The following is a 13,284-nucleotide window of genomic DNA, read 5'->3' on the forward strand; positions in this document are numbered from 1 at the left end:
GACATCAGGCCATTCCTTGGCTTGGTGGGTTATTATCAAAGATATATCCCTCGTTATTCCCAGTTCTTTAACGGATGCTCTCAGAAAAACCGAACCCCAAATGGTCAAGTGGGAATACGCCAAAGAAAAGGCTCTTAGTATGCTGAAGAAAGCACTAATGATTCAGCCAGTGTTGAACGCGCCCGACTACTCTAAGCCATTCATTCTTCAGTGTGATGCCAGCGTCAAAGGTATGGAGATGGTGCTTTGTCAAAAGAGAAATGACGAGAAGGAACACCCTGTACTGTACGCCCGTAGAAAGCTTTCACTTCGTGAGGAGTCACACTGTGCATCGGAAAAATACGCCTGCGTAGTATGGGTGGTGCAGAGGCTAGCTTACTATATCGTCGGTACAAGGTTCACCATAGAGACCAAAATGTCCCCTCACATGGCTGCAGTTTATGCCTACGAAAAGCAGTCATCGCTTGCCCTGGAGCTTGGCTCTTCAGCAGTACACCTTCGATATTCGCTACAAGAAGGGTAGGCTTAACGGCAATGCCGACGGTCTGAGTCGTTACCGCTATAGCAACGAAAGCCTCATGCTCAGCCGGGTTTCCGTGGCATCTTTAGGTTGGATCATACGTTTTTTTTCGATGTTGTAGTCGATTGTTAGCTGATTTTATTAACCACTTCTTAACGCTCTTATGAAATGGCTGTTTTCAGTGTTCAGGAGGGGAGGAAGCGCGGAAGGAATGGGAAAGGTGTAGCGGGTTTTCTTTCTTTTTTAAAACCTGGTGCATCATGAAGGAGGGTGGCCTTGTGCTCGCTGCATTGTGGTTTTGAGTCCTGCACTGTTCTGGGGTGATTGCTTGCCCACGCAGGAGACGAACAGTTGAGAGACCTGCTTGGAAGTCTAATTTAATCAGACCGGACCAGGGGAAAAAGTCACAAGAGCGCCACGAAGACTGATGAACAACTCCGCGGAATCTACCAGCTACGAATCGAGGGTTCGTAATTTCTGAGCGGAATTCTGGTACTGAAATACCGATCCCTCGCGAAGTGGCTGCTGGCCCCTACGCTTCGGTAGCTTCCTCCCCCATTGGAGATGCTGTTACGGTTGGCGTCTAGTACCCCGTGCGGCATGGACTCTCCCCCACAATGCCCCATCGAAACGAAGTGTGACTGCCTAATTCGCCATGGTTATCTCGAGTGTCTGCCGGTCAGGCGGGAGCCTCGCAGTGTTTACAGGCTCTTTTGTGTGTCTGAGACTTTAGAGGGACCCATTCCTCGAACTTTCAAGCTGTGCAGGAGAACTTTCGCGGACCAGCAACGCGCAAATGAGGAGAAGCGTCTACGATTCCCGGACCTCAGACTTCGCATACCCGGAGGCGGGACGCACTTGTCCTTGCAGCAGGCGTGGTACAACCGGGCGCGGGATGCCCTTTCCCTTGCAGCGGTTTTGTAACTACGAAGGCAGAATGCCCATCGATCAACCAGACTCTGTGCCTGTCACGTGAGGTCCACGGGAGTACGATCCCTCCCACAATTTTAGAGAGCCTAATTAAGGGACATGCCGCCAATGGAACATGAACCTGGCAACGTTTAACGCTAGAACGTTATCTAGTGAGGCGTGTCTAGCAGTGCTATTGGAGGGATTAAAGGGCACTAAATGGGATATAATAGGGCTCAGTGAAGTTAGGAGGCCAAAAGAAGCATATACAATGCTAAAAAGCGGGCACGTCCTGTGCTACAGGGGCTTGGCGGAGAGAAGATAACTAGGAGTCTGATTCGTGAATAATAAGAATACAACTGGTAACATACAGGAATTCTATAGCATTAACGAGAGGCTGGCAGGTCTTGTTGTGAAACTTAATAAGAGATACAAAATAAAGATTGTAGAAGTCTACGCCCCTACATCCAGTCATGATGACCAGGAAGTCGACAGCTTCTATGAAGACGTGGAATCGGCGATGGGTAGAGTGAAAACTAAATAGACTATACTAATGGGCGATTTTAATGCCAAGGTAGGCAAGAAGCAGGCTGGAGACAATACAGTGGGGGAATATGGCATAGGCGCTAGGAATAGCAGGGGAGAGGTATTAGTAGAGTTTGCGGACGAGAATATTATGAGGATAATGAATACCTTCTTCCGCAAGCGAGACAGCCGAAAGTGGACGTGGAGGAGCCCGAACGGTTAGACTAGAAATGAAATAGACTTCATACTCTGCGCTAACCCTGGCATCTTACAAGATGTGGACGTGCTCGTCAAAGTGCGCTGCGTTGACCACAGGATGGTAAGAACTCGAATTAGCCTAGACCTGAGGAGGGAACGGAAGAAACCCAGGCTGCACACCAGCATTGGTCCAACAATGGCCCAATGCTGGCAGAAATTGGTGCCAATGTTGGACCAATGTTGGCATATTGGCAAATTGCATCCCAATCCAATGCTGGCCCAGCGTTAAAGCCAAGATTGGGCCAATGTTATGCCAATGAGCAGCCAATGCCAATGCCAATGTGCTGCGAGCGTAGGACCAGCGTTAAAGCCAAGATTGGACCAATGTTATGCCAATGCAGCAGCCATCGTAGGACTAGCGTTAAAGCCAAGATTGGACCAATGTTATGCCAATGCAGCAGCCATCGTGCTGCCAGCGTAGGACCAGTGTTGAGCCATATCGTCGCCATTATTAATGCTAGCTTTGAGCCAATGCCCTTTGCATGACGAATATTCTGGATACGCTGGCTCTAGAGCACGCATGCATTCTTACCGCAAACCTTTTGCTAGCGGCATTTTTTGTAGCAATTGTCGCCTTACCGTCTTCCTCAATAGTAGCTAGGAAAGCTGGACAGAAAGATGTCAAGAAGCAGAAGTCATATATGCTTGCAAATAATAAAATAATACTGAAATTGACGTTTATGACAGTTTATTTGCGAATAAATTTTCACATACAGGCATTTTCCGTGGACCTAGATGGGTTACGCTCGGTTATCTTCAAACAGTTTTTTTACAGGCACTGCCCTCAGGATAGGAATTGGCAAGATGCCGAGGACGGTGGGCTGGCGAGGGGTTTCAGGGCAGAAGCTGACGTCGGTAGACAGGTTGGTCAGTGCTTGGATGACGGTGGGCTGATCAGGCCCCCGAGGACCACGATAACGCGGTGGTTTCATTGATATTGCTATCATATCCCATAGCGACTTCACCATTACTTGGAGAATATGCTTGCACTGTAAAATAAAAAGAAACATTATGAGAGATGTTGGTATGACAAATGTATGTGGCAGCGTTCTCATTTGAAAAATCGCCATACTGCAACAATATTACAAGCCTAAGCAGAGAGTTCGAAGGGGTGAATCAAGAAACTTTCTTGCAAGAGATTTGTAAGGTAACACTTCTTATTATTTCGACATATATGGCATATCTTGTACAAGGTTTAACGTAATATTTAGAACATACATAAAATGCGCAGGATCCGTCCGCCTTGTTTACAGCCCACACCTAGTCAGCGTAGCAGTTTATGATTAAAAATTGCAGCAAAACCTGCTACAGCACGAAAAGCCTAATTTCAGACTGTGTAGACACAATGCGGCCTTCGTGCGAAATTTTTAATGTAGAATCCGAGAAGTTCCGTCAGGAAACACTAGTAAAAGAGGCATTTATTATACGAAAAGAAAGAAATACTGTCGGCTGGAAATGATGCTTGACCTATAACAGTGAGAAGAAGCGTGGTTCTTCGGTATCACTAGCAGGATCAGGCCGCGCGCGTGGCTTGATAAAATCATAGTCCTGGAATTTGGGTGAAATTCAGAGATTTACACGTGGTTCTACTCCGGGCACTATTCAAAGGTTGCAAATAAAAAGAGATAAGTAATTACAGGCACTCTACGCTAGCCAGGCCTGTTTCAGTAATATATATACCGCGTGATATTGCTTGGGTGATACTGCTCCTTATAAAACTTCTATCTTGCGCAAAAGAAATGCACTCACCATTGTAAGATCGATGCTTCTGTGTATCCGAGTTCATCCCACATCGAAGACGGTGGCCACGAGCGCCGACTTTTCTTCTAGTTGTTTCGCATATATTAATTCTAACACTCACAAAAATTCGTGGCCTCTTTGCTGCGTGTTTCAAGATGTAGGCTTCTCAGTGGGAATGACGACCGCAAGTAAGCATTTTTCACGAGAGGAGTGCGCCGGCAAGAACGGACAAGACGGCAAGCACTCAGGCGGTGTTGCACCCAGTCGGCGTGCTAGTGGCGATTAGAAGGAAAGAGTGAAAGGAAAGGGTGAACGAAGAATGTGGCGTAAACGCCAATTTCCCCCGCTGGACCTAGCCGGACCGCGTTTTGGGGTGTCAGCGACGGAGGGCGACAAGGAGCACAATAGTGACCCCGCCGCTTTCCCCCATGCTTCCGAGAGCACCCAAATCGACACAGCAGCTTATGGCTGTCTGAACGCTTGACGGATAGCATTGACCAGGCTCACATGGGTGCGGGGGGGAGAGGCAAGTGGGGGCTGAAGGACGGAAAGCTAGACCGAAAAATAATCCGGAATGCGCCGTGACTACTAAAGGCAAAGACAAGAGGTTGTTGACACGCAAATGCCAATACGTGCAATTAATTTTTTTTTCTGTCAGGGGCATTCATACAAGGAGCTTACTACACATGCACGAACAAACAAATATATTAGAATAGGAGCATGATGATTATGTCGCCGCAACATGCCATGCATGCTAGACAAACAAACAAAAGCTTCACTAATACGTATGCGCTCCATCTCTATGCAATATAAAACGGTTCCATCAGTTCTGAGGCCCTGTAATTCTCGATTCTCCTCAGAATCCTGGCCAACCAAAGCCACGGAGCGTACATGCAAAATATAAAATGCGCAGGCAAATTCGCAATACCGTTGCTTCTTATGGAAAGCTCATGTTCTTATTCACGATCAATAAAGCACCGGCTAAATTTATGCGACTTCCCCTGCTTGCTACGTGTTACACTGGCTTTTCTCTTTAGGGGACGCATTGCGGTAAAGGAGAAGTGCAAAAATGGCGGTGTACCATGCATGGAGTTGACACGGGAGAAATTATGTCTCGTTCCTGCGCAGTGTGCCTGTGATCAGTGCGTTAGTTTACAAAACGCGTTGTTCAATCTCAGCAAGTCTTAGAGCACTAAAAGCCGACAAGGCGAAAATTGGCTTATTACGGGCCAATGTCCTCCAAAGAAAGCCAACTAGTAACCCATATTGGCAAATCCGTACCAAAGTCGGTCCAATAATTCTCGCCTTGTTGAACGGCAGTGCCAATATTGTTCACTGACTGTGTAATGTGGGCCAACATTGGATCTCTATCAGAATGGCACAGCCAATATTGTTTACTGACTGTGTGATGTGGGCCAACGTTGGATCTCTATCAGAATGGCACAGCCAATATTCGCGCCACGCTGTTAACCTTAGGCCATCATTGGGCCAGGATTCAGAATGGCAGTGCGAATATTGGAACCACGCTGTTAATCTTAGGCCGTCATTGGGCCAAGAAGTGCCAATATGTTTCCAACGTTGGCTCAACCTGACGTGCCACCTGGGAACTAGTACATAAGAAGCCGATTATTGAGTTAGCGGTAAGAGGGAGAATAGAAGAATTCCAGATTAAGCTACAGAACAGGTATTCGGCTTTAACTCAGGAAGAGGACCTTAGTGTTGAAAGAATGAACGATAATCTTGTGGGCATGATTAAGGAGTGTGCAATGAAAGTCGGTGGTAACTCCATTAGGCAGGATACCAGCAAACTATCGCAGGAGACGAAATATCTGATCAAGAAACGCCAATGTATGAAAGCCTCTAACCCTACAGCTAGAATAGAACTGGCTTTGCTTTCTAAGTTAATCAACAAGCGTAAGACAGCTGACATAAGGAAGTATATTATGCATAGAATTGAACACGCTATCAGGAATGGAGGAAGCCTAAAAGCAGTGAAGAAGAAACTAGGAATTGAGAAGAATCAGATGTATGCGTTGAGAGATATAGCCGGCAACAGCATTACTAATATGGATGAGATAGTTCATGTGGCTGAAGAGTTCTATAGAGATTTACACAGTACCAGTGGCACCCACGACGATAATGGAAGAGAGAATGGTCTAGACGAATTCGAAATCCCACAGGTAATGCCAGAAGAAGTAAAGAAAGCCTTGGGAGCTATGCAAAGGGGGAAGGCAGCTGGGTAGTATTACGTAACAGCAGATTTGTTGAAGTATGGTGGGCAGATTGTTCTAAAAAAACTGGCCACCCTGTATACGCAATGCCTCATGACTTCGAGCGTACCGGAATCTTGGAAAAACACTAACATAATCCTAATCCATATGAAAGGGGACGCCAAAGACTTGAAAAATTATAGACCGATCAGCTTACTGTCCGTTGCCTACAAAGTATTTACTAAGGTATTTACTAAGGACCAGGCAGGATTCCGTAAAGGCTTCTCAACAATAGACGATATTCACACTATCAATCAGGTGATAGAAAAATGTGCAGAATACAACCAACCTTTATATATAGCTTTCATTGATTACGAGAAAGCGTTTGATTCAGTCGAAACCTCAGCAGTCATGGAGGAATTGCGGAATCAGGGTGGAGACGAGCCGTACGTAAAATACTGAAAGATATATGTATAGCAGCTCCACAGCGACCACAGTCCTCCATAAAAAAAGCAACAAAGGCGTCAGGCAGGGAGATACGATCTCTCCAATGCTATTCACAGCGTGTTTACAGGAGGTATTCAGAGACCTGGATTGGGAAGATTTGGGGATAAGAGTTAATGAAGAATACCTTAGTGACTTGCGATTCGCTGATGATATTTCCTTGCTTAGTAACTCAGGGGACCCACTGGCATGCATGCTCACTGTCCTGCAGAGGCAAAGCTGAAGGTTGGGTCTAAAATTAATCTGCAGAAAACTAAAGTACTGTTTAACTGTCTCGGAAGAGAACAGCAGTTTAGAATAGGTAGTGAGGCACTGGAAGTGCTAAGGGAATACATCTACGTAGGACAGTTAGTGACTGCGGATCCGGATCATGAGACTGAAATAATCAGAGATATAAGAATGGGCTGGGGTGCATTTGGCAGGCATTCTCAGATCATGAACAGCAGGTTGCCACTATCGCTCAAAAGAAAAATTTATAACAGCTGTGTCTTACCAGTACTCACGTACGGGGCAGAAACCCGGAGGCTTACGAAAAGGGTTCTACTTAAATTGACGACGGCGCAACGAGCTATGGAAAGAAGAATGATAGGTGTAACGTTAAGGGATAAGAAAAGAGCAGATTGGGTGAGGGAACAAACGCGAGTTTATGATATCTTAGTTGAAATCAAGAAAAAGAAATGGGCATGGGCTGGGCACGTAATGAGGAGGGAAGATAACCGATAGTCATTAAGAGTTACGGAATGAATTCCAAGGAAAGGGAAGCGTAGCAGAGGGCGGCAGAATGTTAGGTGGGCGGATGAGGTTAACAAGTTTGCAGGGGCAGCATGGTCACCATTAGTACATGACCGGGGTAGTTGGAGAAGTATGGGAGAGGCCTTTGTCCTGCAGTGGGCATAACCAGGCTGCTGCTGCTGATGATGATGGTGATTTTCTCTTCCATTATCGTCGCGTGTGCCACTGGTACTGTATAAATCTCTATACAAGTGCTCAGACACTTGAACTATCTCATCTGTATTGGTAATGATATTGCCGGATTTGTCTCTTAACGCATACATCTCATTCTTGTCTATTCCTAGTTTCTTCTTCACTACTTTTAGGCTTCCTCCAGTCCTGAGAGCATGTTTATTGCTACCCATCTTCTACTTGCTTATGTCTGCTCTCTTACATTGTTCATTAACTTGGAAAGTTCTGCCAGCTCTATTCTAGCTGTAGGGTTACAGGCTTTCATGCACTGGCGTATCTTGATCTTGAGCTCACAGTTTAGCGTGTCCTTAATCAACACTGATATCCCGCAATGACGTCGACAACGGTAATTTAAGGAAAACGCGTCGAAGCCAGTCAAAGTGAAACTCGCCGGATTCAAGTACGTAAACTATCTCTTTGGACAACCCGATGGCCATGGTCGATCGCCGTTAGTACAGAGGCAGTATTCTCGAGTGCTCTCGTCTGGAGAGGCGATAATTTTCTCCAGTTTCGCTTTAGTCAGCACCAGATGCGTCAAACCATATGGCTAACAGCGTTCCTCACACGTTGCAGAGTAATGTAAACATTCTTGGTCCTATACTTTGGCACGTTATTCAAGATCTCGCGAACGGGATCGAATGCCTGTAAGTGATCCGTACAGAATACGTGCCTGGTATGCTGAAGCGACATTTGGAACAAGTGTGGAGGTTTGCTTGCGTGCATGGCAACTTGTGTGAAAAATACGCGCAACAACCACGGAAGGAGGACGGGAAAGAAACGGGCATAAGTGGCAACAAACTTTATTGACAGATAAGCAGCCTAATATATAGCAGTTCCGAACATGCGCTAACCCCACCGCTTCAAACGCTCATCAAATTAAACTAGCTAAGAAGATTCCCAGAAAAGTTCTGCTATAGTAAAGGGTGTAAAAGGTCGTATTCGCTACCATGCAGCACCACAGACGTGTCACTGATACGTGTCTTTTTTTAAGGAGTATGCGTTCATTATTTAACGTGCCAGGAAATGTGCACTCTTACGATGATATTAAGCACCACGAAATCTCATATCACACATTCAGGAATCACAATGCAGAGGCAAATGTTCCGAAGGTTTGTTTTCGTATTCGTATATTCGTATATTTGTAATATTCGTATTAACTGTGTCGCTTAGGCACAGGCCTGTCTTTTGGCCAATGTTATCGCTGCCGCAGCTAAGCGGGATTTCATGCAGCGCCACAACCGAGCAGGTGACATACGGCATAGCGCACCTCTTCCCGCACAGGAGGGCCTCGGCGCTTTGGAAATGTATCACAGACAATCCACTGGCGCCGAGAAAAGCATAGCTGCCTTGGACGGGCCAGCCACGCTCTTAAGCCTTAAAAAAATTAAATTATGGGGTTTTCCGTGCCAAAACCACTTTCTGATTATGAGGCACGCCGTAGCGGAGGGCTCCGGAAATTTCGGCCACCTAGGGTTCTTTAACGTGCACCTAAATCAAAGTACACGGGTGTTTTCGCATTTAGCCTCCATCGAAATGCGGCCGCCGTGGGCGGGATTCGATCCCGCGACCTCCTGCTCAGCAGCCTAACACCATAGCCACTGAGCAACTACGGTGGGTGCTCTTAGGCCTGCGTGCTACCTTAAGAGCATCTGTGGCTCTGCTTGGCGGCGAGTGCGAACCATTTACAATGTTCACTTCATGGAATGTTTCCGGGAATCCCCTTGTGTGGTGTAAATTATTGGGAGTTTAAGGCAATGTGGGTTGATACAACGTAAAGCTATTCCAAACTTTTCCATTCCAATTCTGCGATCATCCCTCTGCCATTGGCTAACCTATTTAAACCACCCACACTTCGCCTGTCTGTCACGCGGCGTCAGGAAAACCGCGGTAAATCCCCATCTGATATGATGTGAACAGAATGATTATGCATGACTGCCAAGAACAAAAGGAAAAATGTTGCTTCTGATTCGACGTCTTTTCGCCATTAGACTTCGGATATTGGTCAAATGTTTTCAGGCCACACCCACTTCACCTGCCAATCACGCGACGTTACAAAACCGCGAAAACACGCCACGTCAAAGCGACGCGTACGCGTTAAAGATGCATTAATATGCCGAACAAAACTGAATTTTTCTCTGAATAGCCGCAGGCTGTACCCTTCCGAAAGGAATAAAAGATGGCTGCCCCCAATCGTGCAGGCACTGAGTACTCGCAGCTGCCGGTGAGCATGGATTTTTTTGTGTACAATGTTCCTTTTAATTGCGTGGCTGTGTAACGTGTTCGAGCACTTTCTGCATGTTTACGACCTCGCTCAGTCAACTTTTCTTTGATGATGATCCTTTTTAGCGGCATTCTTAACCTTCCGTTCTATGGCGCCACCATTTTAGACGAGCCACCTCAAGCTAAGTAAGGGAAAGCGGACCAATCGCAAACGCCGCACCACCCTCTTCATCCGGTTATCGATTTTCAGTGCACTTGCTCGGCCCTATCGAATCCCTCTCCAATTTAGCCGTGGTGCTCGCCTCTTATCAGCCAATTAGATAAGACAAGTGGCTCAGTGTAGGCAATGTTATTCGTTTTTAAAGCAAACAAAAGTGACCTCCTATAAACGAGGAAAGCAGTTGATTGTTCTCTTTAAACAACCCTGCGTGTTAGCGCCCGATGCTTGCGTCGGCGGTTACGCAAAGTTGACATCAGCAGATTGGAATAAAAACATATTGGAATACTTTTACGTTATATGTCTCGTGGTTTGCGCACGTTCGGAACGTCTTCATCCTACGCATTTATCCTGTGGATGCAGTTAGTCGCGAGTGATGCTGTTTTCTTTCTGGCCTACCATGCTTGTTGCGCGTCTAGTGCACACCACTTATCTATGAACTAACTACTCCAGCAGTAACATGTATGTATGTGTATGTGTGTATGTGTGTGCGTACGGACGCAAGAGGAGGAAGACGGGCTGCTCTGAAGTTTTTGTATTTGAACCAGCATCCTTGAGCTTCCCTGTCACCTTAGCCTCCGCATAGCAGGTCGAGCGATTCGGTACGGTTCCAGTTTATTTGCGGCGGGAATAAATAAACCTGAGGGCCATACCGCAAGGGTGCTACCTCGGCAATGAAAGTTGATTGCTTTAGTTGACACGCCAGCTTATTGGAGCTCTTTAACTACTGGCAATATACTCTTTGTCGTAAGCCAGTGCTAGCATAGCTTACTGGTTTCTTTCCGCTTAGCCTCATTTCTCGGCGCAGTTGGCAAACAGGCTCAAACCTTGTGTTTTCCGTTCCTCCACAGTTTTGGTAAGAGGCGAAGGCCCCGCTTAGGCGATCGCACGCACTGTTCGCTTGCACATAAATGCCTGCTACGTCAGGTGAGAACAGAAGCCCATGCCACTTACGTTGCATTTTCGTCGCTTTCAAGCGGCTGGCATTCTCGTCGGCCACGGAACGCATCAGCATGTCGTTGTAGTCGCTCTTTGGCGCATACACAATGTGCGAAAATTCGGGTGGCATGAAAGTGAAGCTCACATTTACCGTACCGGAATCCTTGCTGAGCGGCGTAGCCTGTTTATGCTTAGACGCCACCCCGATCTAATAGAAAAATGCTAGTAGAATTACGAACATCAAGTTCCAGAAGCCGCTACGCCTGCTCTTCACGCAGAGCGTGCGCGATAAAAAAGTCTTCACGTTGCCTAACGTCGAACAATGTCGGTTCCGGGCGTGACTGAGGACTGGCCCTAATAGTGCTGACGACGAAGATGCCGACCAGGGTTCAGGCTGGGGTGTCCTGAAAGCAAGTGGTTAAAGGACTGTTGAAGTCACCACGATATGCGCGTTGTCGCGTTTTGAATGTATATTTACGGCGGCTCGGGATATTATACGACTCATCCAAATCAAATCAAACACAATAAGCGTAATCTGCCATAGTAGATATCGGAGTCTGTAGCATTCTACTTCTTTTATAACATAGTTTATGGAGCTCCGCTGCAGAAGGTCAACATTAGAGATGCTGACGGGGTGTTGTTCGTGACCGTTGGGTCATTGCACAACCGCAGGCGCCGATCAAGCCCGATTGTTCAAATGAACGAAGGTTAAAATTGCGGACGCAGGTACACACACTGCACCATGAGCGCACACTGCCAACTTTTTGTTCTTCGCAATGAAAGCACAGGCTATTTCAAGCAAGACCACGAGGAAACATTCGAACGCGTTCTTTTTTGTCACAGTCATCGATACAGTGCAGGACAAGCTGTGACTGGCGACTGTGCTCGCGCGTCCTGACGACTGTCTCTTTTCGGAGCAGACAGTTCAGGAATGCAGGCCTATACAGTCGTCGCACCGCAAAACAGTGAAGGCACTCTTGAAATCGTTTGGTTCGAGTGGCCTATTGGAGAGGCTAATTCACATGGATGTTAACGACCTTCCCTACATTTTTATCCGTTAGTTTGCTTTTTCTCTCTGCCTTTTCTTTCCGTCTTTCATTTTCCCTTGCCCTTCCCCCAGTGCAGGGTAGCAACCAAGAATCTCACCCGATTAACATTCTTGCCTTTGCCATGCCGTTTATCACTCTCTCAAGCATGAACCCAGGCACGTGAGCATATCCGCACTCGTACCTTGTGAATATAACATGAAATAATTCTGCAAACTAACTGTGGGACCCTGCTTGCACCGAATAAACATCAGGGGAAAAAATGTGAAGGAACCTGTTTGTAACACTACATGCATTGAACATCAGGGAAAAAAACGTAATCCCCTTCCACTCGGTGAAGGACGAATAGCGAAGCTGTTGTGTTCTACCAAAACGACGAAATTATATATATTCTAACGACATGGGATCGACGAGTATGTGGAGCAGCACCGCCAAGAAAAGCACTTGATCAGTCGTCCTAGGGAAAACAACAACCTATTCGTTTCCCCGCTTCACCTAAAAACCCGCACTACTTCAGCGTCGTGCCCACTGGCGCATAGCCGATGCATTATGGTTGTGCCAAATGTAGTTGTGTCATTTGCTCCCCCTTTAGAAAAGATCATCGTCCAGATGATAGAAGCTTGGAAAGCAGCGGTAAAGAACTGCGCAGTCTTGTCAGTCCTCATAGTACGGCTTCATACGAAGCACGTGAACGACCTCGGGTAAATGCCGTCGGCGCTTTGCACAATGAGAGCTGTCTGGAACGACTTCGTAGTTAACGTCACTGATGAATCTGAGAACTATGTAGGGCCCGAAGTACTTGCGCAGGAGCTTTTCAGAAAGCCCACGCTGTCGAATAGGTGCCCAGACCCACACTTTGTCGCCGATGTTGTATGTTACGGCTCTGTACCGAAGACTGTGGCGTCTGGCCTCACAGCCCAGTTGTTCATCAATTCGCAGACGCACAAGCTGCTTAGCTGCCTCTGCTCGGTGTGTTATCCCTTTAGCATCCATCTGATTGTCGTCAAATTCATGAGGGAGCATTGCGTTCAATGTTGTTGTAACCTCGCGGCCGTATACAAGACTGAAGGGTATCTTGTGAGTGGTCTCTTGAGGAGCCGTATTGTACGCGAAGGTGGCATAAGGTAAAACCTCTGTCCTAGTTCTTATGCTCTACATCTACGTACATGCTTATCATATCAGCCAGTCTCCTATTGAGTCGCTCTGCCAGTCCGTTTGTTTAAGGGTCATACG

Source organism: Dermacentor albipictus, chromosome 9 (genome assembly GCF_038994185.2).
Source record: "Dermacentor albipictus isolate Rhodes 1998 colony chromosome 9, USDA_Dalb.pri_finalv2, whole genome shotgun sequence".
NCBI classification, from domain to species: domain Eukaryota; kingdom Metazoa; phylum Arthropoda; class Arachnida; order Ixodida; family Ixodidae; genus Dermacentor; species Dermacentor albipictus.